Source organism: Saccostrea echinata, unplaced genomic scaffold (assembly GCF_033153115.1).
Source record: "Saccostrea echinata isolate AGI-Se365-2 ecotype Australia unplaced genomic scaffold, CSIRO_AGI_Sech_v1 ptg000054l, whole genome shotgun sequence".
NCBI classification, from domain to species: Eukaryota; Metazoa; Mollusca; class Bivalvia; order Ostreida; family Ostreidae; genus Saccostrea; species Saccostrea echinata.
Window position 1 is genome coordinate 34,440,820 of NW_026889803.1, and position 25,861 is coordinate 34,466,680.

At 34.6% G+C, this 25,861-nt stretch overlaps 2 pseudogenes; one reads left to right on the forward strand and one right to left on the reverse strand.

The window, feature by feature from the left end:
• Window positions 1-608: 608 nt before the first annotated feature.
• Window positions 609-21,959, forward strand: LOC133204819 (uncharacterized; annotated as a pseudogene).
• Window positions 21,960-22,930: 971 nt separating this feature from the next.
• LOC133204820 (putative nuclease HARBI1) lies at window positions 22,931-24,430 on the reverse strand (annotated as a pseudogene).
• Window positions 24,431-25,861: the final 1,431 nt, after the last annotated feature.

A 25,861-nucleotide genomic window follows, 5' to 3' on the forward strand; every position in this document is an offset into this window, starting at 1 on the left:
GAAAACATTCTGAATATCTTAGCCAATGTGGTATTGTGATTGTTAACCCTTGTGGATTTGTTATTTGCCTTTAAACGCCATAATAAATGATAGAGAAGATTTCCGTGTGATTGTGATTTGCCACAACTTTCACAGAATCCGTATTACATAGTGGCATTGTGTATCTATTATTCTATATTTCAATTAGACAGATATTTGGGGTTTCCCATAGCAAATCATAGATTTTGCCTTTCTTTATTTAACATCGGGGGTACCCATCCGCAACTCCTCTTATATGTTTGTCATTAAGTAAAAATTGATGAGACTTTCACAAAATCTTCTTTTATACAGAATCATTGCCATTGTGCATCTTCTACTTTACGTATTGGTCGAACAGATATATTTGGGGTTTCCAATAGCAAAAGATAGAGTTTGTCATTATACTCAATAAAAGGGGGTGCCCAACTCTTCCTAGACCCTTGAATAAAATTCAATGGAACTTTCATAGAATCTCATTTACAACTGTGCGTACTGTCAAGAAATGCACCATGTCATTTTACTTATATACGGGAAGGAAGGGTATCATTTTGTGAGTACCTCCATTTTTTAAAGTTTTTTTTTTTTAACTAATGTCTGTAAGTATTATAACCTTGACTTTTTAATTGCTGTCCGATTTTGTTATCGCTGTAGTCTGATAATATGTATTTGGACTGGTATTTATTATTTTTTTAGGACTGCTACTGGTACACTTTTGGACTGCAAGAACAAAGAAATTAAGTATTTTTGCTTGGTCATAGGGTGTACTGTGGAATCATTTAAATTCGTGGGGGTCAATGTTCGTGGGCAAGCAAAATTTTATTGGTTCGTGTGGATGTAATTTCGTGGGCAGCTCGTTTATTTGAAAGATCTAATTAATCAGTACGTTGACAAAATAGTTGTTCGTGGGGATGTAAATTCGTGGGTAAGGGTTACCCACGAACATTGATCCCCCACGATCAATGATGATTCCACAGTATTTCTTTCGTCTGTTCGGAATGCTCCGGACGCGTGTTCTACCCAATGAAGTGTACCAGAACTGTGTGCAGGCACAAACCGAATCGAGTTCAGCGCGCACCATGTTTCGAGGTAGTGCAGAAAGAAGGAAGATGGCGGCAGCTGCTTATGTGTTCATCTTGTGGAATGTGTTTTGATAAAATGGGCTTATTCACGGCTCATGATTGCACAGATAAACACAGTATACAAATTACTTAAAATCGAAAAATGTTATTATTTTACAGAGCGACAGAGTAAGAAGATATTGTGAATAAAAGCTTCATTTGTATAATCCACCAAAAATGGTTGCATAGTAGTCTATACATCTAGCAGTTTTGTCCTATTTATAATGTGTATTCCATTGAGGATTTGAATTTGAATTTTCCGCAGCAGCTTATTTAAAGGGTTGATGAAAGTACAAACTGATTGCACGGATGTGATTGATGGGTATATATTTTCCTTTGAAATTATCGTCTCGATATTTTTTTAACACGCTATCCAAAACTCAGGTGCCTTTCCAAAGGAGGAAATAATGGGGGTTATTCCTCACTTACTAATTAACAGAATTCCAGGGCTGCGTTTTACAAACGAACTTATGAATTGATTTTAAAATACTAATTATTCATTAGTAAGTGATAAATTAAACATTATTCCAGTAAAATATACCTTGCAGGGCCTATAATATTTCGGAATAATTGATTTGATATGAATTTTGCACCATGAGGATGACTCTATGAGACTTGAAATATTTACGACTTTGTCGTAAGTTCTTTTGAAAACGGGCCCCTGGACCTTTGTCGTCTTCCCTACTAAAGATTTTTTTTTTGGGGGGGGGGGGGAGGGGAATTTAATCAATGTCAAAACACATTCACAAATTTTACTCACTTACCAACCCACAGTTTCATCACATGGTTGAAAGTAATCAAACACGGTTTTACGAAGATGGTCCATGTTATTTGTAACGCTTAATCTTATTTTTAAATATATCTAGGCAATAAAAGAAAACCTATTGGCGTTGGAACTAGTGTTGAAGAGGAAGAGGACCTTATATTAGAAATGAATTCAACCCCACAAGAAAGAAGAAAAACTATGAATGCCAAGACTGCAAAAAAGATGTTCTACAGTATGGACATTTTTGCAAAACATGTCTGTGTCCGGGCTCAACCTAGCACTCAAGGTATCAATATATTGAATTTAAATTTAACAAATAGTGACATCTCCATGTGAGTGAAGAATTCTCAAGCAAACATACTAATAAGCAAAACAATACTTGTAATCGTTTCATATGCATAGCAACATTACATAAACATGGGAATTTTTATATTTTGATTCCAATTTATGATATAATTTTTTACAAAAAAGTTAAACTGTCAGAATTTTGATCTTTTATCTCTGCATAGGAATCAACAGCATCCAGTTCCAGTGCTTCAACTTCATAAGGTCAAGGTATGTTTTGGACCGGCCAGCAACTCTCTTCTTCGTACAAATATCATTTCTGCTTGAACTTTCAGTAAGGCGTGACAATCTCGGCGATACATAATTAGCGTCTCTCAAAAGCTGACCTAGATTCTCATTGGTTAAGAAATTCATAACATTAGCGACTTAAGATTGTTGTTAACAAACAATGAGATGACATAAGCCACACCTCTACTGTAAGAAACGATGTAATTGGTTCCTTGCGTCACTCGTTGACGTCTGAACCATTTTTATTCCATGTGTATTTCACCCGTGAATGAAAAGCTGTGTAAATTTCAGTATTGATGAGCTAATCTGGCAACCAATGAGAATCTAAGACACTATTTGAGAGACGCTAATTATGTATACATATGTACGAGAATATCACGCCGTACTGAAAGTTCAAGCAGAAATGATATTTGTACTAATAGAAGAATACAAAAGTAGAATGGATATACTTAACAGTGGGAAGCTTAGAAAGAAATCAATGTGGGACCAAATAAGTAAAGTTTTGGGAGAAAAAGGACATACAAGTTGCTGTCCTTTAAAAAAGGACTGCAATACGTGGACAATAAGCACGTGTTTCGAATAGGAACTTAATATGAATTAATTTACCCCCTGGAGTTTTTATCCTAAATGTACTCTTGAAGGTCAATTTTTAACTTGAAAAAGCGGAACTGGTGCTTTTATATATTCATGTGTCCTGAAAATATACTGTAGATTGATTTCTCTGTATGATTACACATAACTATAAAGCCATCTTTAAAATAATGTTTGCTTGACGCCTCCAGACCCAAAGTAAGAAAATTAGGTTGGTGTGTAGATGTAGGTATGACAATTTTTTTTTTCGTGGGGGTTAAAAAAGTTTTGAGTCCGCTATTTTTAGCCAGTTGATCAGGAGAGTGCAAACATTTTTTTTAAAGATGGCCAAATTATAAACTTTGAAGAAATAGGGCAGGGTTCTTATATATACTTATATCCTTGTAAATTCAACATCATGTATGGTGAGCATTTTTAATTTATTTAACTGCTGATGCTTAGAACAAACTATCCTTATGTTGCTTTTCATTCCCTAGCATAGTGCAATTTCTCTTATTATGTCAATTTTAAAATATGAACAGCAATATATTACATGTACCTCTACTGTGGAGGATTTGATGCAATGCATGTGCATGCATAAATAAAGAAGGCTGAATAAAATTAATGGTATTTTATTAAAGGGAACTTTTTAAAAACTTTTTTTTCAGAAAGCAAACAGATAATATATATATATTTTGAATTTCTTTTGTTAACTGTGTATAGAACATTAAGGACATATGCAAGGTACATGTACTTCACAATTTAACTTTCCTACTTATAATTTTTTGAGATACTAGATGAAACCCCGAGCAAGCGCGGGGAATTGAATTTATACCACTACCCACAGAAAATATATTGTTGTTTCTACTGACAGACTACAGGCTTATAGAAAGAAGAAATACTTTGTTCAAAATCTCGCAGGAAGTAGATGTACGTCTATACCCCATCCCATCCCTTTTTTGTATTAACTTAAAAAATAATAATTTCATTAATTGACGTTTATTGTGAAACCTGTTATAACTATGTTATGGATATTCTATTTCAGATGCTCTTATTTCATTTCTGTCAAGGATAAAAGGAACGAATATGCACATTTTACTGATAAATTAATTTGGGGGGGGGGGGGGGGGGTAACAATTCAAAGGTACTTGGGTCTTCGTTTATAAGTATGTACATGACCTTTTTTACATATCAATAAGGTACCCGTTACATACATATTTATAAACCAAGACCCAAGTACCTGTGTAAAGATTAGCTTTTAACGCCCAATGAATAGGCCGAGTATTTGATACAAAAGACTGTATTCAGAAAACATCTGAAATGTATTGATTAAAGCACAAAATTGTACAGCTTTAATTGTATTTGAACAATACCTTTTTCATTAATTTTCCCTTTTCGTATAAGCAAATTTATTACGAAGTACAAATTCTACTTCGGGTTCGTTACCACGATGCTCTGAGTAGGGAAAATACAAATTTTACCGACAAATTTACAAATTTTACCGATAATTTTTTTTTAGAAAAACCTACTACATATATGTAATAGTCTTTCGATATATAAATATATTCACAACTTATAGTGTTATCAATGATTTACCATTATTTCATTGACCATTCACACAAAAGCTTTTTTTTATGTTCATTTAGCTATAATCGCCTCGTTTTTCTTTTTAACATCGGGCTCGATGCTATATGATGTTCTAGAAGCTTCCGTCAATATTAAGATCGGTGAATGACGAAAGTAATTTGCACATTCCCTTTTTAATCGGTTATCACAACTTATTTCTTTTATATCATTTAAATCAAGTTTTTATTGAATAATAAAGTGATGACGTTTTATGAAATAAAGAAACGATTGCTTGTTGTCAGTTTCATTAAAAATTGCCAGTAACTTAGATCCGCCAACCGGAAACGCCACCGTACTCACGTTTTTGCTATTTCATGGTTGTTTATAGAAAATAAAAGTAGACTTTTAATTTTATGTACGACACTTACTATGCAAGTGAAATCTAAATATAGTTTACGGACATCATCTTGTATATAGTGTTTTGTTAGAGGAGTAAGTGAGAACTCTGGTGCACCCGTTTCGGAGTTTATTTGCAAAATTTATTAATTTATAAGTATAGATTCTAAGTTTAAAACAGTTATACCATCACATGTTCGTAGATAAGAATTCAGCATCCATTTCCAGTTTTGAGCAGATATCAAACGATGAAAATCCTTTTATTTTTTTTAAAGAAAAATTCAGGAAAAATAATTTAGCAGGTATTACTCCAAAATTTGAATCAGAAAAGGTGTGCAGCATAACCATGCATTATAAAACTGCATAAAGGTCTCTCAATTATTGTAGGTATTAAATTATTCAGGGAATATGAAAATAAAGTTCAAAACAACATTGCATATGTTCTTAAGCAGCATACTAACAAAATATTTTGGTGAACTGGCAAAAAACTAGAACTTTCAATAAATCAAGTACAAATCCTTCTGTAAGGACACCTTGTATAACCAATATTTGACAAAAACATATAAATGTGTAAAGTGGAAAATCTTATGGAGTTTTCACTTACATTGCTTTGTGAAACCAAATTGAAAAAAAGACACAACAAAATATAACTACTGTAACACTACAACTGTTCTATATTAAAGATCATGGCTCTAACCATTACAAAACTATTGTAAATGCAATTTTCTTGCATGATGAGCACCTTTAAAAAAATGACAAAAACGTTTATACATAAGGATTGTGTGACCTACACAAAATGGTAAAAATAATTTTTGATGGCTTATAAAAGACAAGAACCCATTACACACCAGTGAACCTTTTTTGAACATTTGATGAAATATAATATGGTATGAATATTGAGTTTATGTATTTCACGTTCAACATATTAAGGCAGCTGCCATTTATATGAACAAGAGGCCCAAGGGCCTTAACGGTCACCTGAGTACAATACAACAATTTAGAGGATCCATAAAGCAAAAAATAGTATGATTAACATCAACAAAATAATTGGTCTAGTATCTAATCTGTCCCCCATTTATCACGATTATCATGCAGACTATTAACAAAATGTCTATTCTTTAACCCCATATAATTACTTCTCACATTGGCCTCTCTTGGCCTTTGAAGAACATTTAAAAAGATAAGTTATTTTTGTCTCATTTTTATTCATCCATTATTTCCAAGTCTACCTGATCATTAAAACTACGAAAGTACTTTTTGTATTTTACAATAAATATTCTTGCATAATTCTCGTATTCTATTGACCTTTCAAATACATTGTTTACAGTGATTAATTATCAAAGGTGAATGGCAAAGGAGAATAACTTGAATGCTCAGCAGAATACAAGATAATAGAAGCCCTGGCCAGGTCCAGAACACTTGACTAAATGGTCCAGGTGTTCAAAATTCTGGTAAAAATACCTTTGCATATTAAAACTTTTACTCTGTTTGCCTCGAATATGCCCAGAAGCATAGAAGATTTTCAAAGAAATGCATTTTCACTACATTATTAAATAAATAAAGCCCCACCCTTATACTAGAACATCTGACCCAGGGGCCATGAACTCACAATTCTGGAAGAAGCACCCTTGCTCATCATAACTATACACTTGTTTCTTTGCTTTATAACCAGTAGTAGAAAAAATATTTTGAAAGAAAATATGCATTTTCACTATATAATCAATAGAGTCACACATTTCACAATTTTGGAAGAGGCATTCTTTCTTATCATAACCATGCACTTCCTTTACTTGAATAATACCCAGGAGAAGAGAAGATTTTGAAAGAATTTAATGCATTTTCCCTATTTAATCAATAGAGCCCCGCCCTAACACCAGAACCCTTGACACAGGGGGGATGAAAGTCACAACTTTGGAAGGGGCAACCATGCTCATCATAACTAGGTACTTAGTTTATTTAATATCCAGGAGCAGAGAAAAAGATTTTCAAAAAATTAATGCAATTTTACAATATAATCAATAGAGCCCCGCCCTTACACCTGAACCCCTGACCCAGGGGCCATAAAATTCAAAATTTCTGAAAAGGCACTCTTGTTCATCATAACTATGTGCTTAGTTACTTTATTTAATACCCAGGAGCAGAGAAAAAGATTTTCAATGACTTAATGCATTTTCACTATATAATCAATAAAGCCCCGCCCTAACACCAGAACCCCTGACCCAAGGGCCATGAAATTCACAATTTTGGAAGAGGCACTCTTGCACATCATAACTATGTGCTTAGTTACTTTATTTAATACCCAGGAGCAGAGAAGAAGATTTTCAAAAAATTAATGTATTTTCACTTTATAATCAATAGAGCCCCGCCCTAACACCAGAACCCCTGACCCAAGGGCCATGAAATTCCCAATTTTGGTAGAGGCACTCTTGCTCATCATAACTATGTACTAAGTTACTTTTTTTAATACCCAGGAGCATGCGCAGAGAAGAATATTTTCAAAGGAATAATGCACTTTCACTTTATGATCTACTTAACCCCACCCTAGCACCTGAACCCCTGACCCTGGGACCATGAATTTCACAATTTTGGTAGAGGGCTCAATGCTTATTACAATCATGCCAACAGTTTGACTGCTTGATGTCCAGGAGTAAAGAAGATTTTTAAAGATTGCATTAATTTTGGTGGTTTTAGCCCCACCCAGGGGGGCAGGGACCTTGAAATTCACAATTTTTGTTCCCCTTCACCCATAGATGCTATGTGCCAAATTTGGTTGAGATTGGTTAAGCGGTTTCAGAGAAGAAGCTAAAAATGTTCGAATGTTAACGCACGACGCACGCCGACGGACGAAAACGGATAGCAATAGGTCACCTGAGTGACTCGGGTGACCTAAAAATTGGAAAGAACATGCAAATAAAAATTTAATTCATCTAAGCATAATGCCTTGAATGCTTAAAATGATTACAAATTGAGTAATATATTGAAGATTTCAATTTTTTTTCAATTTTTGATCTAAGGACAGGTCACTTCAACTGAAAAAACTTAATGTGCAGCTGCAGTGAATAAAGGGTTCTGAAACAATCTGCCCAAATAATACTTGTTTGATAAGAAGAGAAAGAGCTGGTATCCCCGAATTAGTTTTGAAAAAAACAATATTGTTAAAACTTGTGCTTGTGCAACTCTCCTCAGTCCTGCATGTAAGAACAGCTTTGTACATTAGAACAAAAAGCAAGACAAAATCTTTTAATATGCTATTTAAAGTTCAACAGTAGAAGGGTGATACTGTGTGATGAAATGTAAGCAGATTTGTTTGTTGTAGTTAAATAATGACTAACTTAAACAAAGGAATTTTGAGAGCTTTTGTTGATACAGCTTTTTGAATACAAAAAGAAAGATACATGACAAAAAAGAAAAACTGAAATACATGTATATTAACAGTACATACAAATTACAAAAACTATAAATAAAACTAGTCTTCACTTTGGTAAATAAACATTAAAACAATTTTTGACAAAATCTGACTAGAAAGGCAAATGACTAGACCTTTTGTTTATGCAACTCTCTACAACTACAGCTACTGGGGAGGAAGGACAGCATTCTTTTTGGTCTTATAGCCAGAGTAAACAATGTAAGTGTGAGTGACGTCATGGAACAAATTAAGCAAGAATTCACAGATGTTATCGGACAGGAACCTGGATGCCTACCTGGCGAGTATGAGATCAAAGTTGACAACACTGTAACACCAGTTATTCACGCACCAAGAGCTATTCCTGTAGCCATTCGCGAGCAAGTGAAAAGTGAGCTTGACAATCTCGTTCGCTGTGGAATCATTACGCCAGTCCAAGAACCAACCGCATGGGTAAACAGTATGGTTTGTGTAAGGAAGAAGAACGGTCGTGTACGAATTTGCATTGATCCATCAGATCTCAATAAAGCGATTAGGCGTGAGCATTACCCTATGAACAGCATAGACGACATAGTAACCAGGTTTGACGGAAGCAAGTTTTTCTCTACCCTTGATGCCAATATGGGCTACTATCAAATAAAACTGACCAAAGCAAGCTCCCTGTTAACAACATTTAACACGCCTTTTGGAAGATACCGATATCATCGTATTCCAATGGGATTAAAATGTTCAGGAGAAGTGTTCCAGAGAGAAATGGTTACTCACTTTGGCAGCATGGAAGGTGTGGAAATTGTGATTGACGATATACTGGTTCATGGGAAGACTCTGGAGGAGCACACAAACAGACTTACTTCAGTACTCAAAAAGGCCCGATCAATTGGTCTGAAATTAAACTCAGCTAAGTGTGTACTTGTGAAGTAGATTATGTTGGTCATCAACTCACAGGAGAAGGTCTAAAACCGTCAAGAGATAGAGTACGAGTAATTCTTGAGATGAAGGATCCAGAGGATAGAAGCGAGCTAGAGACTGTGTTGGGCATGCTCGCATACTTGGCCAAGTTCATTCCAAGACTAAGTGAACTAACATCACCATTACGAGAGCTTAAGACTAGAGACCAGTGGAGCTGGGACACAGAAGCTCAACAGGCATTCGCTAATGTTAAGAAAGCACTTGCATCAACAGATGTCTTGAAGTACTTTGATGCGACACAGCCAGTGACTGTTACATTTGATACATCGATAATGAAAGGTTTGGTAGCAGCAATCTTGCAGAAAAATGGAGTAGTGGCTTATGCGTCTCGAGCTCTAACCCCAGCGCACAAATATGCACAAATCGAGAAGGAGATGCTCGCAGTATTGTTTGGGTGTGAACGGTTTCACAAACTGCTGTATGGGAAAGCTGACGTAACTATAGAAACAGACCACAAGCCACTGGAAAGCATCATGAAAAAACCAATGCACACAGCACCGATGCGAATTCAAAAAATGATGTTAAGACTGCAGCCTTACGAATTTAATCTCATATACGTAAAGGGGAAGGAAATCGGATTGGCAGATTGTTTGAAGAGGTTACCGTTACAGAGGAGCTACGAACAAGTGATAGACGATGAAATGATGGTCTTTACTGTAGAAACACTTTCACATACAGACCACGAAACCTTAGTAGAAGCCACGAAGAAAGATCAGCATTTACAAACTCTAAAACAAGTTAACTGCCAAGGATGGCCAGACAGAAAATGTGACTTACCACTTGAAGTCATGCCGTTCTGGGAGTTTCGCGATGAGTTATCTACCTACAACGGGTTAATCTATCGTGGAGAACGAACAGTCATACCAAGTGAGCTACGAGCTACAACACTGAAAACTATCCACAGTTCTCATCAAGGGATTCTTAAATGCAAACAAAAGGCTAGAGAGCTAGTGTTCTGGCCTGGGATGAACAAACAGATTGAAGATGTTGTTAGTAGATGCAGCGCTTGTTTGATGCATAGGAACAAGCCACAGAAAGAACCAATGATCATCCATCCAATACCTTCACTTCCTTGGAGCAAAGTTGGCACAGATCTTTTTGAGTTCGACAACCACCATTTCCTCATTATGGTTGATTACTATTCGAATTTCATAGAAGTTGCTGAATTGGAACGGGACACAAGAGCAGCAACTGTCATCAAAAGAATCAAAGAGAATATCGCTCGTTATATCATTATGGACATGCTAGTAAGCGACAATGGTCCACAGTTTGCCTGCCAAGAGTTTAAGGATTTCACAAGGTCTTATGGTATTGAACACATAACATCATCGCCCTTACATCTGCAATTCAATGGCTTGGTGGAAAAGGCAGTTCAAACTGTCAAGAACATTCTAAAGAAATGTGCAGAATCGGGAGATGATATACACTTGGGTCTTCTTGATTTACGCAACACCCCGAGTTATTCTGGAATTGGATCTCCGATGCAGCGTCTGGTGTCTAGAAGAGGTAAAACATTGATACCTACCAGTGACAACCTACGTAAACCATGCATCATAGAGCCGAATCAGGTTTCAACTCGTCTAATGGATACAGACTAAAGCAGAAATTCTATTACGATCAGCACGCAAAGCCAAGACAACAGTGTGAGCCTGGCGATTCCATTCGCATTCAGACTCCAGAGGGTTGGAAACCGGCTGAGTACATCTCGCAAACTGAAAATCCACGTTCTCACCTTGTTAAAGCAGGTATTCAAGCCCGAACATACCGCCGGAACAATTGCAAGTTGATGAAAACCAGAGAAGATCCACACACCATCCAACCAACACAAGAAATCTGCATTCCTCCAATTACTATGGTTCCGAAAGACCAGTCAACAAATAGTCCGCTAACCACAAAACCGAACACAGTGCAACAGAGTGAAGCAACAGTCAAAAAGAACCCAGTTTTGCCAGTACCAGATACCAACCAACAAAAAACGCGTTCGGCTCGAGCTGTCGTGAAACCTAAGTACCTTTCTGACTATACCGTGTGATTCAGTGAAACGTAAATGGTTGTAAAAAGGGCATAATAATCCCTTTATTTGCATGGTCAAGGTGCTTACAATTGTTATGCTAAAGCAAGTAAAATACAATTTAGTTCTATGATATCACCTAGTCAGTGAACCTTCTAGTCCCAATTATGTTGACATTAAGCTACTTTCATTTACTGTTGATTAAAAGTAATAAAATATGATTATATCTGATATGGTATGATTTCTGATAATTAATATTTGATTGTTTTGATCTGCTTAATTTGATGCTGATTTTCATCTAAAATATTCTTTAAATTTAATTGAAGGGGTATGTAATATAATGACATGAATAATCTTATGTATGATCTAATTAGTATGTGAACTCTCTAATGTTAAAAGTCTTAATAAATCAGTTTCCGGTTGCATCATCATGGTGTTCTAATCTGGTCATTACATGTGTTGCATTTTTTGGTCTTTTGATGCAGCCTCATTAAGATGTATCATTTTTTAACAATACAATAAACATTGCAACATTTTAATGTTTTATAGAATTATCCCATTGATTATATGTGTAAAACAACAAACCTCACATTAGGATGATCTTGTAGTGGTTAACCTCTTCTGCTCGTTGAACAAACGCACCCTGCATTTTGTAATCTGCACACATTCGCCTTTTTGAATGGTATTTACCATTGAGTCCCACACTGCAACTGTTGTGTGACTATCCGCATCTTTCAGAATTACCTCTTGAAAATTTACATCATTTTGCTCAACCCTTTTCTTGCTTGCTGGCGACAACTGAATGAAAATAAAAATACATAATTTAGAAAATGGGAGAATCCAAAAAGGTCTTTTCATATTTTACTGATTCATACCTCTAAATTATATTAAAGTATTTATTGACATAATTAAAATAGAGAAGTTTTGTGTCGATCCGATGTGTGAATTGCCTTTTTTGTAAAGCAAATACTGAGAGCCAGAAGCATTTATTTTTTGAATGTAAACACGTCAAACCAGTTTTAGAATTGGTACAAAGAATAATTTTACTAATACCTGTAAAGGATTCAATCAAATTTGATGCATGTACTGTTCTACTGGGATTTGCCAGTGAACCCCAAAAACGTTCGAATTTGTGTTAATTTGTGTTAACACTTTGATTTATATATATAAGTGGTCAATATGGAAAACAAGAAACAGTATCAAGTATGAAAATAAAAAAATAACTACCTCATTGCTCCAAAAAGCATTCACGAGAGAAACGAAATTAATTTTCCAATTGTTAAAAAATGATAAACGCAATTTTAAGGGAGATATGAATTTAACGTTAACTGTATTAACAAAATTCGAGAAACTGTTACCTGTTTTCCACAATCCAGATTTAAATTAAGTTCCATGTATTTTTTTCCCATTTATTCAATATATTGCAATACATTCATGAATCGCACCGGATTGCAAATACGAACAAGAAATTTAGAACCAAAATTGAATCCGGATAAATATTCTCTGGGTTTTTTTTTTTTATATGTTATACAATTTAATTAATATACATATTGAATGTATGATATGAATAAATTATGTGAGACATTGTATTAAGATTTAGATATTTACAATGTAGCACCCTGCGTGGTGCTGTAGGGATTATTATTATATATTGTTATAGAGGGAGCTTAGTCAGAGCCCCATCCCTGGTAGCTGCCCTATATATCATCTTTAATGTTATAGGTCTGGGAAATAAATGTGGAAAAAAATAGAGAAGTTTAAATTCTAAATAATGTACATTTCAATCTTCAAATCTTATACTACCTTAACAAATTTTCCCTTGACTGTAAGTAATGTTTTCACTGGTGAAGCTAATGCAGCTTTTAAAGTCATTGTTTGTCCTGCAAGGGTTGGGGCTTCACGCTTAACATCATCCGGGATAGCAAATGGTCTTCATATTCCCACATCTGTTTTGCTTGTAACAGCTATGAAATTTTGCTTCACAAGAATATTCATAAGAATTACAGCCATTCCTTGAATAAATTTGTTTCTTTTGTTTGGATCATACACTGTTACTGATATTCCACCTGTCTTCAAGAATTGCGAAGAATTTATCTTTATATTGCTCATTTTGTGACTTTTCTATGTCGCTAACATCTAGCACGACTCCTCTCACTGATGGGGATGGTGGCAAGTCTTTGGGATGTTTGTCTTCTATATCCTTTATTTTCAGCATCTGCAATTTTCACAATATTGTATTGTAATTACATATCAAACATTTTGCACCTATTTTTTTTACTTTTTTTCATGTAATATTTTTTTTAATATGTATGCAATGTGAGGCTTCTTTGCAATAGTCTACACAATCATTTGTATTCATATTTTGAAACAATAAGAACTACGCACGGTAACTCCTGATTCCCGCCTACATTTTACAACCATTTAATTCAATATTGATGACAATTTGGCCATAAAATCTTTGTTTAATACAAAGAACAGTTCAATGGTAATTGATTAATTATTTTAATTCCAGTGCTAAATAGTAAAATATCCCTAATTCCAGCTCTTGAAATAAGGGGGGTAGACGATATTTTCCACTGAAATCGGGCTATAAAGCATCACCATATTCTGAAATAGTCTTGGATATGAATAAATGTTTCTTAAATCTTTTTCTTATGTTTTATGCATACAAAACTAAGCATATTTATTAGTAAAATATAATGTTTCAGTTGTAAAGCACTTGGAAATTGCTGAAAAAATAAGCATTTTTGTCGTTTTTTGTATATAAACATATGTTCCCCCCCGTGAAACACAAAAAGCTTTGGTATGAATTTGTGAAATGGCAGTCCATATTACCCGTAAAAAGGAATTTTTGTTTCACGGGGGGGGGGGGGGGGAAGATGTTTTAAAAATATTTTCCGTTTTCCTTTGATTTCTATAGTGAAAAACACGAGTTTTACCAAAATTTTAGAGTTATCTCTCGTTGTTTTCCCAAAGAAGTGAACAGATGTTTTACGAAAATCCATATGAATATCAATATAAATATTAAAAATCATTCGAATATCTTCACTTTTGAAAATTGACTTGGAGGTAGGCGGGAGAACAATACTATCGTTCGCAGTTCTTTGTAAATTTTAGATCCTCATGATCAAATATTTTAAAAGTATATTCTTGAAAACTGCTTTCATTTATCAATGCTGTTACAGTGTACATTTAAGTAGCTATTTTCTCTTTTCATACTGAATGAATCAAATAATACCCTATATTGTCATTTATAATGTTATGTCATGAAATAAATGATATTTTAAAGACAAGATCCAGTCATCTGAGCGAAGGAGACGTAATACTGGTACCAGTTGCATAAAGAAGATAGGTCATTTAATGTCTTAATTTTTTTTGTAATTTTGCACGTTTTAGAATTTAACAGGGAAAAATCAAATAAATTTAATGCTTTTGTGTTCAAAAGGTTTCAGTATACAGGGAGGCAACTTGTACATATCTACAAATACAACATTAAATGGCTTATTACTCTGTTAAAGAACTGAATCTTGCATATTCCTCCAAAAAGCTTTGAGAGGGGGTGTAACTTTCTGAGAATTAAATGCTAGTAAATATAAACCTGACAGTTTTTTAATTCTGCTTAAAGCAACATAAGCCATTCCATTTTCAAAAACACTGTTACCAATTGAAATAACTTCTTGTGATAAAGATGCACCTGCACTTTATGGATTGTAGTTGCCCATGCTTGAATAAGAGGGAATTGCTCTCTAACAAGTATTCTTCCATTGTAATAAAATTCTTGACATAAAGGTTCAATAGCTATTGCATTATTATGTTCAACCTTTTTGAGAATACCTCCAATATCTGGATCATCAAATTTTACATAAATTAAATTAACTTCTGCAGTCATTTCTTTGTGCATTTCTATTGATTCTACATATCCAAGGGCTCCATTTACTAGTCCTTTTGATGTATAGATATTTTTATTTACATAACCCTTGTCCAAATAGATATTTGTAACTGGCTTGGTAAACCACCTGCATTTCTATCATCTACAGGGATATCATCATCTGAGATAGGACCCTTTTTTTCTATGTCATCTTCAGAAAAATAATGTTTTACTTTCACTTCAATACATTCTGGACTTAACAACACTTGCATTTTGTTGATATGTTCTTAAAACTTCTTTTAGTGTAGAAAATAAATGAAGAAGGGACGAAACATCTGTTTGTGGGGGTTGAATTAACCTTGATTGTAAAATCTTGAGATCATCTTCATTCAGTAAGCCAACCCTAGCTCGATTTAGAATTGAAGGATATGTAATATCTTCAGATTGTCGTACATTTTCTTTGAGGATAAAAGGCTTGAAAGTTGACCATAAAATTGGATTTTCAAAGGCATATTTGCCTTTAACAGGTCTCAGCTGAAGGAAATCCCCTATGACAATAACATTTAAATTTCCAAATGGTTTATCATTATCTTTAATTGAAGTTAGTCTTCTATGAATGTATTCAAATTTTTTTGCACTAACCATTGAAATTTCATCGATGATGAGTGTATGAACGTATGAATAAATGAATCTTAATTTCTTCAAACTTTTCCCAGATAATTCATTAAAATTGGGTTGATTTCCATGTTGTACTGGTAAATACAGTGCACTATGTATTGTGATTCCCAAGATATTTCTAGCTGCTGTTCAAGTTGAAACAGATACCATTACTGGGGATTTTCCACAAACAATTGGGCAAGAACAGTTTAACCAGTCAATTATCAGTCTAGTGAGGTAACTTCTTCCAACTCCTGCTCCACCACTAAAAAACATGGAAAGTTGCCCAGAATCATCCTTCTTTTTATAATGATTAAAAATGTAACGCATTACAGTTTTTGACACCTTGTTAACCTTGCTAATCTGCTTTGTATCTCATCTATAGATATAGATGATGATTTTATTTCATTTATGTGCAACCTATCACTATTTTCACAACATAGTTCACTTTGTAATTCACTGGTATTCTGAAAATCTACATCATGCAAGTTATTAGGGTGTGGTATAGATAATGAGGGATCTTCCAAAAGACAGTCATCATCAACATGTACATGTTCACTAGTATATGGGACAATAAAGACCTCCATCTCTTTTACAGAACACTGAATAAAACGAACTGCATTTTCAATTTCATCTACTACTGTTGCTGATTCTAAGAAGTCTAATTGCATGTTCTGTCTTTTAGCAATAAATGCATCTCTGGCTGTGCTATATTAATATTGGATGTCTGATTTCTTTGTAAAAGTTCTTCCTCATTTTGATGGAGTAAAAAACACATCAAGAGACTGCAAAAGTAATCATCAGATAACAATGGCAACTTTGGGAAGCGAATTATCAAGGATTTTAACCTCTTTCGCTTTACAACATGTTGAAACGGAGGCTTTAACTTTATACGTGGTTACTTACTTGAAGAAACTACAGATTTATCAACATCCTTGTCTGCACACATAACGTACCACTGTGAAAATTCAAATAAACATAGATTAAATAGTTCATTTGGACGTGCATGATAATAGTCTATCACATTGTTGCAAAATATGTATGTACTTGTATCATCTGGTCCCTTGCTCTTGTTTTGATTTCAGTACACGAAACCTCTTTTCTTGTGGTGGTTTTGTATTTAGTGTCTGAACTGACCTTGAGCTAATTATCAAATTTAAATCTGGAAGAAGCCTATATGCTGCTTCTTGAGCACTTAGCTTTCTTGATTTTAACAAACAATATCCAATTTTTAGCATTCTAGAACACCGAGACAATGCAGTCATTTGATTTAAGTTTTTAATGACTTTTGACAGTTCAAATTTCAAATTTTCAGGTTCCGCTTTACAAAAATAAGCACAGACATAATAAGCAGCTGATTCACAATTACCTCTCACTTGTATGTCCATATTAGCTTGCCAATGGTTAAGAATGATTGGGTTAAAAGCATTAATTTAACAATCATCAGCTGTGCGTTCAGTTTCATTAAACCTGCCTTTGATAACATTTATTGTAAATCTACATTACTCAAAATGCATCAGTGTTTCCTTCATTTCTCTGAATGGAAAACCAAAGCGACAGCGGCCAGTTTTTCTCAAAACAGTAGTCAGAATGACGATGAATTTGATACTTTGAAGCATACTGACTTGTGCTGTGTTTTGTGCTTATTATGTCATTGATATACTTTACAAGCTTTTTGTGGTCACTAAATATTTCTGAAAAATTTTCAATCCAAAGAAGATATGATAATATGGGCTTCTGCGGTTTTGGAACTCTACACTTGCAAAATAATTGACTCCTTTACTATAGGGATTAAAGGACCAAGAATAACATCTTTCAGTAGTATCCTAAAGCGCTGTTGAAAATGAAGTGCTGTCAAAACTGGGTCATTTTTCACCAAATGTAAACAGTTTGTCATTTTACATGCTGTATCATAGCTGCAACATTGAAGGGACATGATCAAATCGGGCCAAAAATGCATGTCATTTGCTGATAATGTAACAAATAAGGTTGGAGGTCCAAGACATTTAAACATTGCCAATACATTTAATGAATTATTTTTCCAATAGGCAGCCGTTTGTTTGATGAATTTCATAAACATATAAGAGTTTTGTAATAAATCAGGATTACTTGAAATATCATTTGCACCTTTTCAGTGATACATGTAAATGAGGAATATCACTATTCAACAAAGTTTCAATGTCAATCTGTAGCATTACATAATCTGAGGGTATTACAGCATACTCTTCATAAATGTTATTGATTACAGCTAGTTCATTTTCGATGTTTATACCTTCAGGAATATAGCTAAAATTTAAAGAAATGTTGGCATATATTTGATTATTTGCTTTAAACCACAACAATGCTTGTAATAATTTTTCCTTTCTTACTAGGTGAGTTGGTTTTAATACATTGGTATTCTCATATGACACTGTGATGACAATTGAATTTTTAAAGGTTGAGGAAGTACAGAGTCTTGCTTTTGTAATTCTATTTGAAAATCAATTGCTAGTCCCTTTTCTGCTAATTGGCCACCTGGTAAAATCACCACTGTCATAAACACCTGAATTTTACAAAGAAGTTTTTTTTTTCCATATAAGTTAGATTTTTCAGATAAGAAGGAATATTTCCTGGGTCTAAAGCATTTATAGTATACTGTTGAAAGGAGGCATTTCATTCTTTTTAATATGACTATGGCAAAAGGATTGATTGATTGATTGATTGAATTTTGTTTAACGTCCCTCTCGAGAATATTTCACTTATATGGAGACGCCACCACTTGCCGGTGGAGAACTGAAAATTTTATCCTATACTCGGCACTTAGGGCCATTGAGCAGTGAGGGATCTTTTTCTTGCCAGCACCTACTGCGACACGGGACCTCGGTTTAAACGGTCTCATCCGAAGGACCGGTCTCCACGTCCCACAGTGGGATTCGAACCCGCGACGTAAGGATCAACTCCTTACTTCGCGACTCTAGAGCAGACGCTCTAACCACTGCGCCACGCGGGCGACTTGGCAAAAGAAACAAACAATGGTAAAAGGAACAAACAATGCTACTAGAATTTATTTTGTATGCTTGTGGATCTGGTCACAATATAAAATTCTATCACAACTTGAACAAATAAAGGAAGGGGTCTGTTTAATTTCCCTGAAAAAAATTTCGGAAATGGAATTTTTTGAGAGATTTGACATTTGTTCAGAACTGTTTTCAAATATTGTGTTAACTTCCACACATTCAGAGACTAATGTGTGGTTTTCATCAAAGTTTGCCTTTAGTGTAACAGATTTTTGTATGTCTCCAAGCACACTGCAATTAACAGATGCTGAATTATTGCAAATTCTTTTGTTTTTGCTGTGTTTTTCTCTCCGTTTCCTACGTTTGCATTCATCAGGACAACAATAACTATGTTCCACTGAAGATCTATTCAAATGATTACTTAAATACATATCTTCACCAGGCCTTCCATGTTCTAGAGTTACAGCCGTTGTTGAATTTACATGTTGTATGAAATCATGCAACCTTCTTTCACTTTTGAAATAACTTTCAACAAGATATTCTTCATTAGTATTTTTCGCTCTAAGCTATTGCAATTTAATGTACTTTGGAATTCACTTCTTTGTGAAAAACTCTGGAATGAATTTAATGAGATGATATCTTCGTCACAGAGATTACTTGTATTATCAATATACTTTGATGTACCTGGTGTCTCGTCCAAGAACCCCCCATAGTCTGTGTTTTCTGACTGGTTGTGTTCAAATGACGATGGTCTTTGATGGTTGAATAAAACAGGAGAAATATTGTAAATAGATCCTGGGTATTCACTTGTTTAATATGCCAGTAAAGAAGAGAAATCAGAAACCTCTAATAGAACAGCAGTACCAAAGGGATTGTGTTGACCAACTATATTTCTGCTGTGAGAATCAAACACAAAATAATGCCCATTGTTTCTGTTAAAATTAATTGCAATACTCAGCTGTTGGAATGTTGCAAGTAAATGATCTGAAACGTAAAACCCTGTCTCTAAAGCTTCCATTAAGTTTGTAGCACCTACATCATGTGCCAGATTATTTTCACCTACAACACCAAATAGTATGTCAGAATGTGAGCATTCAAAGGTACCACAGCTACAACAACAGTGTTGGGCATTTCATAGTGTGCAAGATAAGCTTTCTCCCTATGTCCCAAATCTCTAATAATACGGTCATAAAGGCTATCTCCTCGAATCAAAATATTGTCAATATCCTCAGAAGAAAAATTGCATGTGAAATCGTACGTAAAAACAATGCTAAGGCAAAGAATGCAATCGCAGTGCATTGTGAGCCACCATGAAAAAATATAGGACTACCTTGGTGCAATGAATCCTGTATTGTTCTAACGAAAGACTTCTTAATGATTCTCTTAAGTATAATCTTTCTTAAAAAGACACACTGTATCGCTTACTTTTTGTCTGGAACAAAAACAAAGCTCAAATTCTACGCAATCATACTTATTGTTGACATCTCGATGATCTTCCCGCCTTTCCTTCACCATGCGCTCGTTGAAGTTCGAGTTGTTTCGCCCCTATTACTTGTCCGCGCTGGGTGGTTTTGACCCATTATAATTTATATAATTTTTTTTTTTCAAAAATCACGAAAATTACAACTTTATTTATCATGTAGGTAATATAAATAGGTTAACCTGAGTGAATTTATTCCAACAATTTCTGTGATTTGCCTCAAAAAATTTTAATCAGGGTCTACGCAACAAAGATACATTTTATTTAAATCTAAACGTAATCAATTAAAATGGTACATGTTGTGGCAAATCACAACCACACGGAAATCCTTTTTATCATTTATTATGGCGATTAAAGGCAAATAACAAATCCACAACGGTTAACAATCACAATACCACATTGGCTAAGATATTCGGAATGTTTTCTAATATATACTTAATCTTTGTTTTCAATCTAATCTCAATCTTTTTCTCAATCTGATCTATGATCACAAAAACTGTCACTTATATACTATGAAGGAAACATCTAGAAATAGAAAGTTCTGTAAAATTCTAGGTCATCATATTCTCACATATTCTAGAGCATTCTTGATCATTCATTCAAGTAACATGTAGAACATTCTAGATTTCACATAACTAAATCAATTCATTAAATTTCTATAAAAGTTCTTGAAATTGCGACTGTTCGCAACACATGTATTTCACTGTATAGATCGCTTTAGATACATTAAAACGCTTTCCCAAAGCACACACGCATAAACACAGCATAACACATGAGCAATTTAACTAGATTCCAAATTCCACAAGTGCAAAGCCAACATGTATAGGGACGAAGCCACACGTTACCTACTCATTGTATTGTATTGCATTCTGATCCCGATCAATCTGTTCCCAATCGGCAATGCTTGACTGCCTCCGCTTCGCTCCGCATAAAGTAACTTCCGATCTATAAATATAGGTTGCGTCATCCAATCCACGGAGGACGCGCAAACTCCAGGGGATCCGGTTTAACCACGTTTATATATTTTCTGCGTGGACCTCAGGGTCCACGCAAAAATGTCAGGTGCACAATGTGAGGGGAGGTGGAAAACCCTTTTGAGGGGATTAAAAAATGGGCTTGATCATAAGAAATCAGGAAAGAATCCCAAATATCATCCGTATGATAAAGAGTTGGCTTTCATGGCCGAAAAGCCAAACATTGCAGAGTCCTATTTTGTGTCCTCTGGTAGTGGTAATTCAAAAGCTTCAAAGCCTGTAGATGCAGGTTCAACTGCTACTAATAACCAACAAAATTTAAATGAAAATGAGTCTGATGCCATATCAGAAAATTCAGGTAGGAGCGCTTCTAAGAAAGTAAAAAAGGAATCTATTGAATATGAGCCAAAATCAAAGAGAAAAAGGTCAAATGAAGTTGTTGAAGTCCTTAAAAATTTCGTTGACACACAACAGAAAAGGTATGATGACGAGTGTCAAAGAAAGGAGAAAATGCATAATGAACGCATGGAAATCTTTGGCGGATTTCTTGAGTTGCTTAAAAAAGGAGCCAATGATGCAAAAAGAAGGGTTTAAATGTTCAAAACATTTAATACTGGCCTTATCAAAATTCGGTCATCTTTTACAATACATCACCCCTGACTAAACTAACAAAATTGGTTTACCATTATCCAACCAATGCTGATTTGTTGGTTGTGATTTTTTTCCACTTAATATTTGCTCATTTTTTAACAGAACATAAGATTACAGGTAAACTCTCAGTCTATATATAGTGGTATTAAAATTGGGATGTCAAATATGATAATTAGAATCTTGAACCAAAATATTTTTTTTGTTTCAACTGATGATTATTACTAATAAGTATAGATTTTAATACTAATAATTTATTAGTATTAAAATCTATACTTTCTGTAATACTTGCAAAACTATATTTTTTGTTTGTATCAATAGCTTGCTAAACGCTTGTAGATATTGAGCTGATTTTTGGTATGTGAGTGAATTTTGATGAGTTAAAGATCAAGTTCGCATTTCGTTTCGCTTCAATGATTTTTGACAAAATTAAGACCTTTTTAATTTTTAGGCTTTCCGCAATTTTTTTTCTGAACGCTTGCAGATATTGAGCTGATTTTTGTTTTGGTATGTGACTTTATCTTGAGTTTTAGATCAAATTTGCATTTCGTTCCGCTTCATCGATTCTGGACGGAATTATGGCATTTTCAATTTTTAACGGGAACCAGATTAAACTTGTCGGTAGGGGACTAGAATTGCTAATGCAGTACTCTCAGAATGCTTGTTTAATTTGACCCTTTTAAAACACCCGTCTGTGTGAGTGAAAATTACCTTGTACACAATAACCATATTAAAGGTTTAATGTAATTATACTGGTTAACTGGGAAAAATCTGCATGGATTAATGACGCTTTAATGAGTTTTTCCCAACAACAGATAAATGTTACAAGATTATGTCTTTGCAATTTAAAAGTAGGTTTGCAATTATATGTACAAGCAAGAAAGAAGTCTGTAAAAAGGTTCAAACACTTTTTAAGTTCAAGGACTGTTTGCAATGATATCGCGTTTGGCATTTGTTTCAGCATTTCCATCTGCCTGATTTCTCTGCAGAGGGTTTTGATTTACCGCATTCTGCAGAGGATTATGATTTATCGCATTATCGTCTTCGAAGTAGTCTATCATTTTATCTTCGTTCAGAATACAAATATTGTGTAGAATACAGCAAACAATAATTAAGTCAACAGCAGTTTCAACTTTGTGAATGTCTACATATCGTAATCACACCAAATGCACGCTATTTAAACCGTTACTCGAGTAGTTGACAGGCATGCATTATAGTGGCGTTGAGTTGGGGTTAAATGTCCATTGTCTCTGTAAGGAGTCAGTAGCCAATTCCTGAGAGGATATGCAGCATCCCCTATTATGTGAGCATCACCACACCTCGCGGGTCCATTTTCCCAGAGATCAGATGTTCTCAGCACCCTTGCATCATGACAACTGCCGACGCTACCTGCAACAACATGTGTGAACCGCATATCTTCCCTAAATACTGCCTGCAAAATCACAGAGTGGTACCCTTTTCGATTGACATATGTCTCTGGGTGTTGCTTTGGTGCTTTTATTTTTATATGTGTACCGTCAATAGTACCTAACACACCTGGGAAATTAGCTTTCCTTTCAAAACCATCTAAAACTTCTTGTCTGTGAACTCCTTCTTGGGGTCATGAACTTTGTTTTTAAGTAAGTCAAGAAAACATGAAACACACGATTTCTACATCGAACCACAGAAACTTCAGCAATATCAGATCTGTCGGCAATATGGTTTAGTGTTTCTTGGCTTGCAACGTACCATAATACGATTAGAAGTTGCTTGGAAATAGGTATATGCTCCCTGCCTCCTGTCCAACTTGGTAGAAGCACATGATACATCTGAATATTTTCACAAATAGTTTCAAAGGTTGTTCTTGTCACTCTAAAGAAACGTTTAAAATCATCCAACAGTACTGAGGTACTACTTCATTCACATATCCACTGTTCTTTATTTTTCTCCAGGCGGGCACTGAAAGAAAAGAACTAGAGGTTAAATTGTTATTATTTTTTTAAGTAATTGCTAAGTTCTAAAATATAATTATTTGTTGTTTTGTACATTCACTTTAAAACCTACATGTTTTAGTTGTGTAAAAATAATCTTTTATTTTCACTTTCGGTTAATACATTATCATTTTAGAAGAATACAACATTGGGAGGGGAGGGGGGTTCAATCCCCCCCCCCCTTTCGAATGGAGACAGTAACCAACCAACCAACTCCCCACTCAACCCGAAACTACATCACCTAACAAAAACTCGCTTTATAGTTAAGCAACGCGCATTTATTTACGATTCATGCACTTATGTTGATAAAGCAACTATTGCGGTAATTGATTCAGCATCGTAGGTGTTTTGATTATCCTCATCGTCATCATCCAGTTCAGTGACGAAAAATAAAATCAATGTATTGTCCGCCATGATGTTTACCCGGAATATCCTCGTGCATTTCATTGGTACAGTGCGAATAGGACGTTCGGGATGCTTTCCGGGCAGACAATAGAAATACACCCATAGATATTACAGTCTGCCTCCAGTTCCAGTTTTTAGATATTTTTATTTAAATAATTACGTTTTTCCAAGTTGCAGAAATACCTTGTGGGTTTCTCCCCATCCTCGACCCATCTAGCTCTTGATCTAAAAACATGCCCTTCCATTTTTTCTTTTCGATTTTTTTCTTATATCAACCTTTTTTGTTCTATTAGGTGCAAATCAATTTTTTCATCAGACTCTTATTACCTATCTCTTCTAAAAGTAACTTTTCTTGTTTTTTTTTCTCTTTCTTTTTTCTTATAAGAAGAATATGAAATGGTAACACCCCTAATCTCCATGAGTAAAACTTCAAGGATAAGCTATCATTAACATTATCGTCAATTCTAGTGTTATCGGTGTTCCCTTTTGCATCCTGTTTACAAGTTTATTAACAGTTTCTTTCTCCAGTAGTACATATTCACCGTCTAAAAGTAGACAATTATTGAAATTCCAAAGTCCGCGTCTCCTTTTAAAAGAATTAAATTTTAATTCTATAATAAAAATGGAGTGGTCTGATCTGTAACCAGGTTTTATCCAGTAAGTTTCCACGGAATGGACAAACTTTCAGAAATCAAAATATAACCAGAGACCTTGTTTTAGGGGCGTCTTTTTATGCCATGTATAAACTCTTCTATGTGGATTCATAATTCTATAGTAGACTGAAATATGAAGATAACGAACAGTATTCAATCTCGAAAGTTCAATTAAACTATACATATTTGGAGCACAGCAAACACAGACCTTAAAATTTAGAGGTGGGATCAGATGCCATGAGTAAATAAACTAATAAATGAAGGTCATCCATGATTTCCAACAATTTTCCCCTAGCTTTTGGATTATTTACTGGGTTATAATTTTATGTGTCTAGCTCAGGATTTAAAGCAAGATTGGAGTCTCCTAAGAGTATATACATTGTAATGTTCATTATCATGTTCCAAAAATATATTACGAACATATTCATAAAACCCAGGACTATCAGTGTTTGGACCATATATGTTTATGAGAGTAACCCTTTTATCTTCTATATCTAAACCTATGGCAATTAAATTTACCTCACTGTCTCTCCTTTGTGATGCAATGAAAGGACTGTCTGCTCCGCAAGTTTTGACAGCTTTTCAACTTTATTACCGATGTTTAAGTTTTGCACTCACATTGTCCAAAATATTAAATTTATGTCTATTGTCATTATCAAGGGCTGAGGACTTTGGTGCCAACTCAATATTTACAGCCTCTTTGAGTATTTTGCATATTCTGCATCTCGCAGATTTTCGTTCTGCTTCTCTTCCCATTTTATAATGTTTTTTTTTAAATTTTGATCCCTGGGGGTAGAGTGGGGCCACAATGGGGGATCAA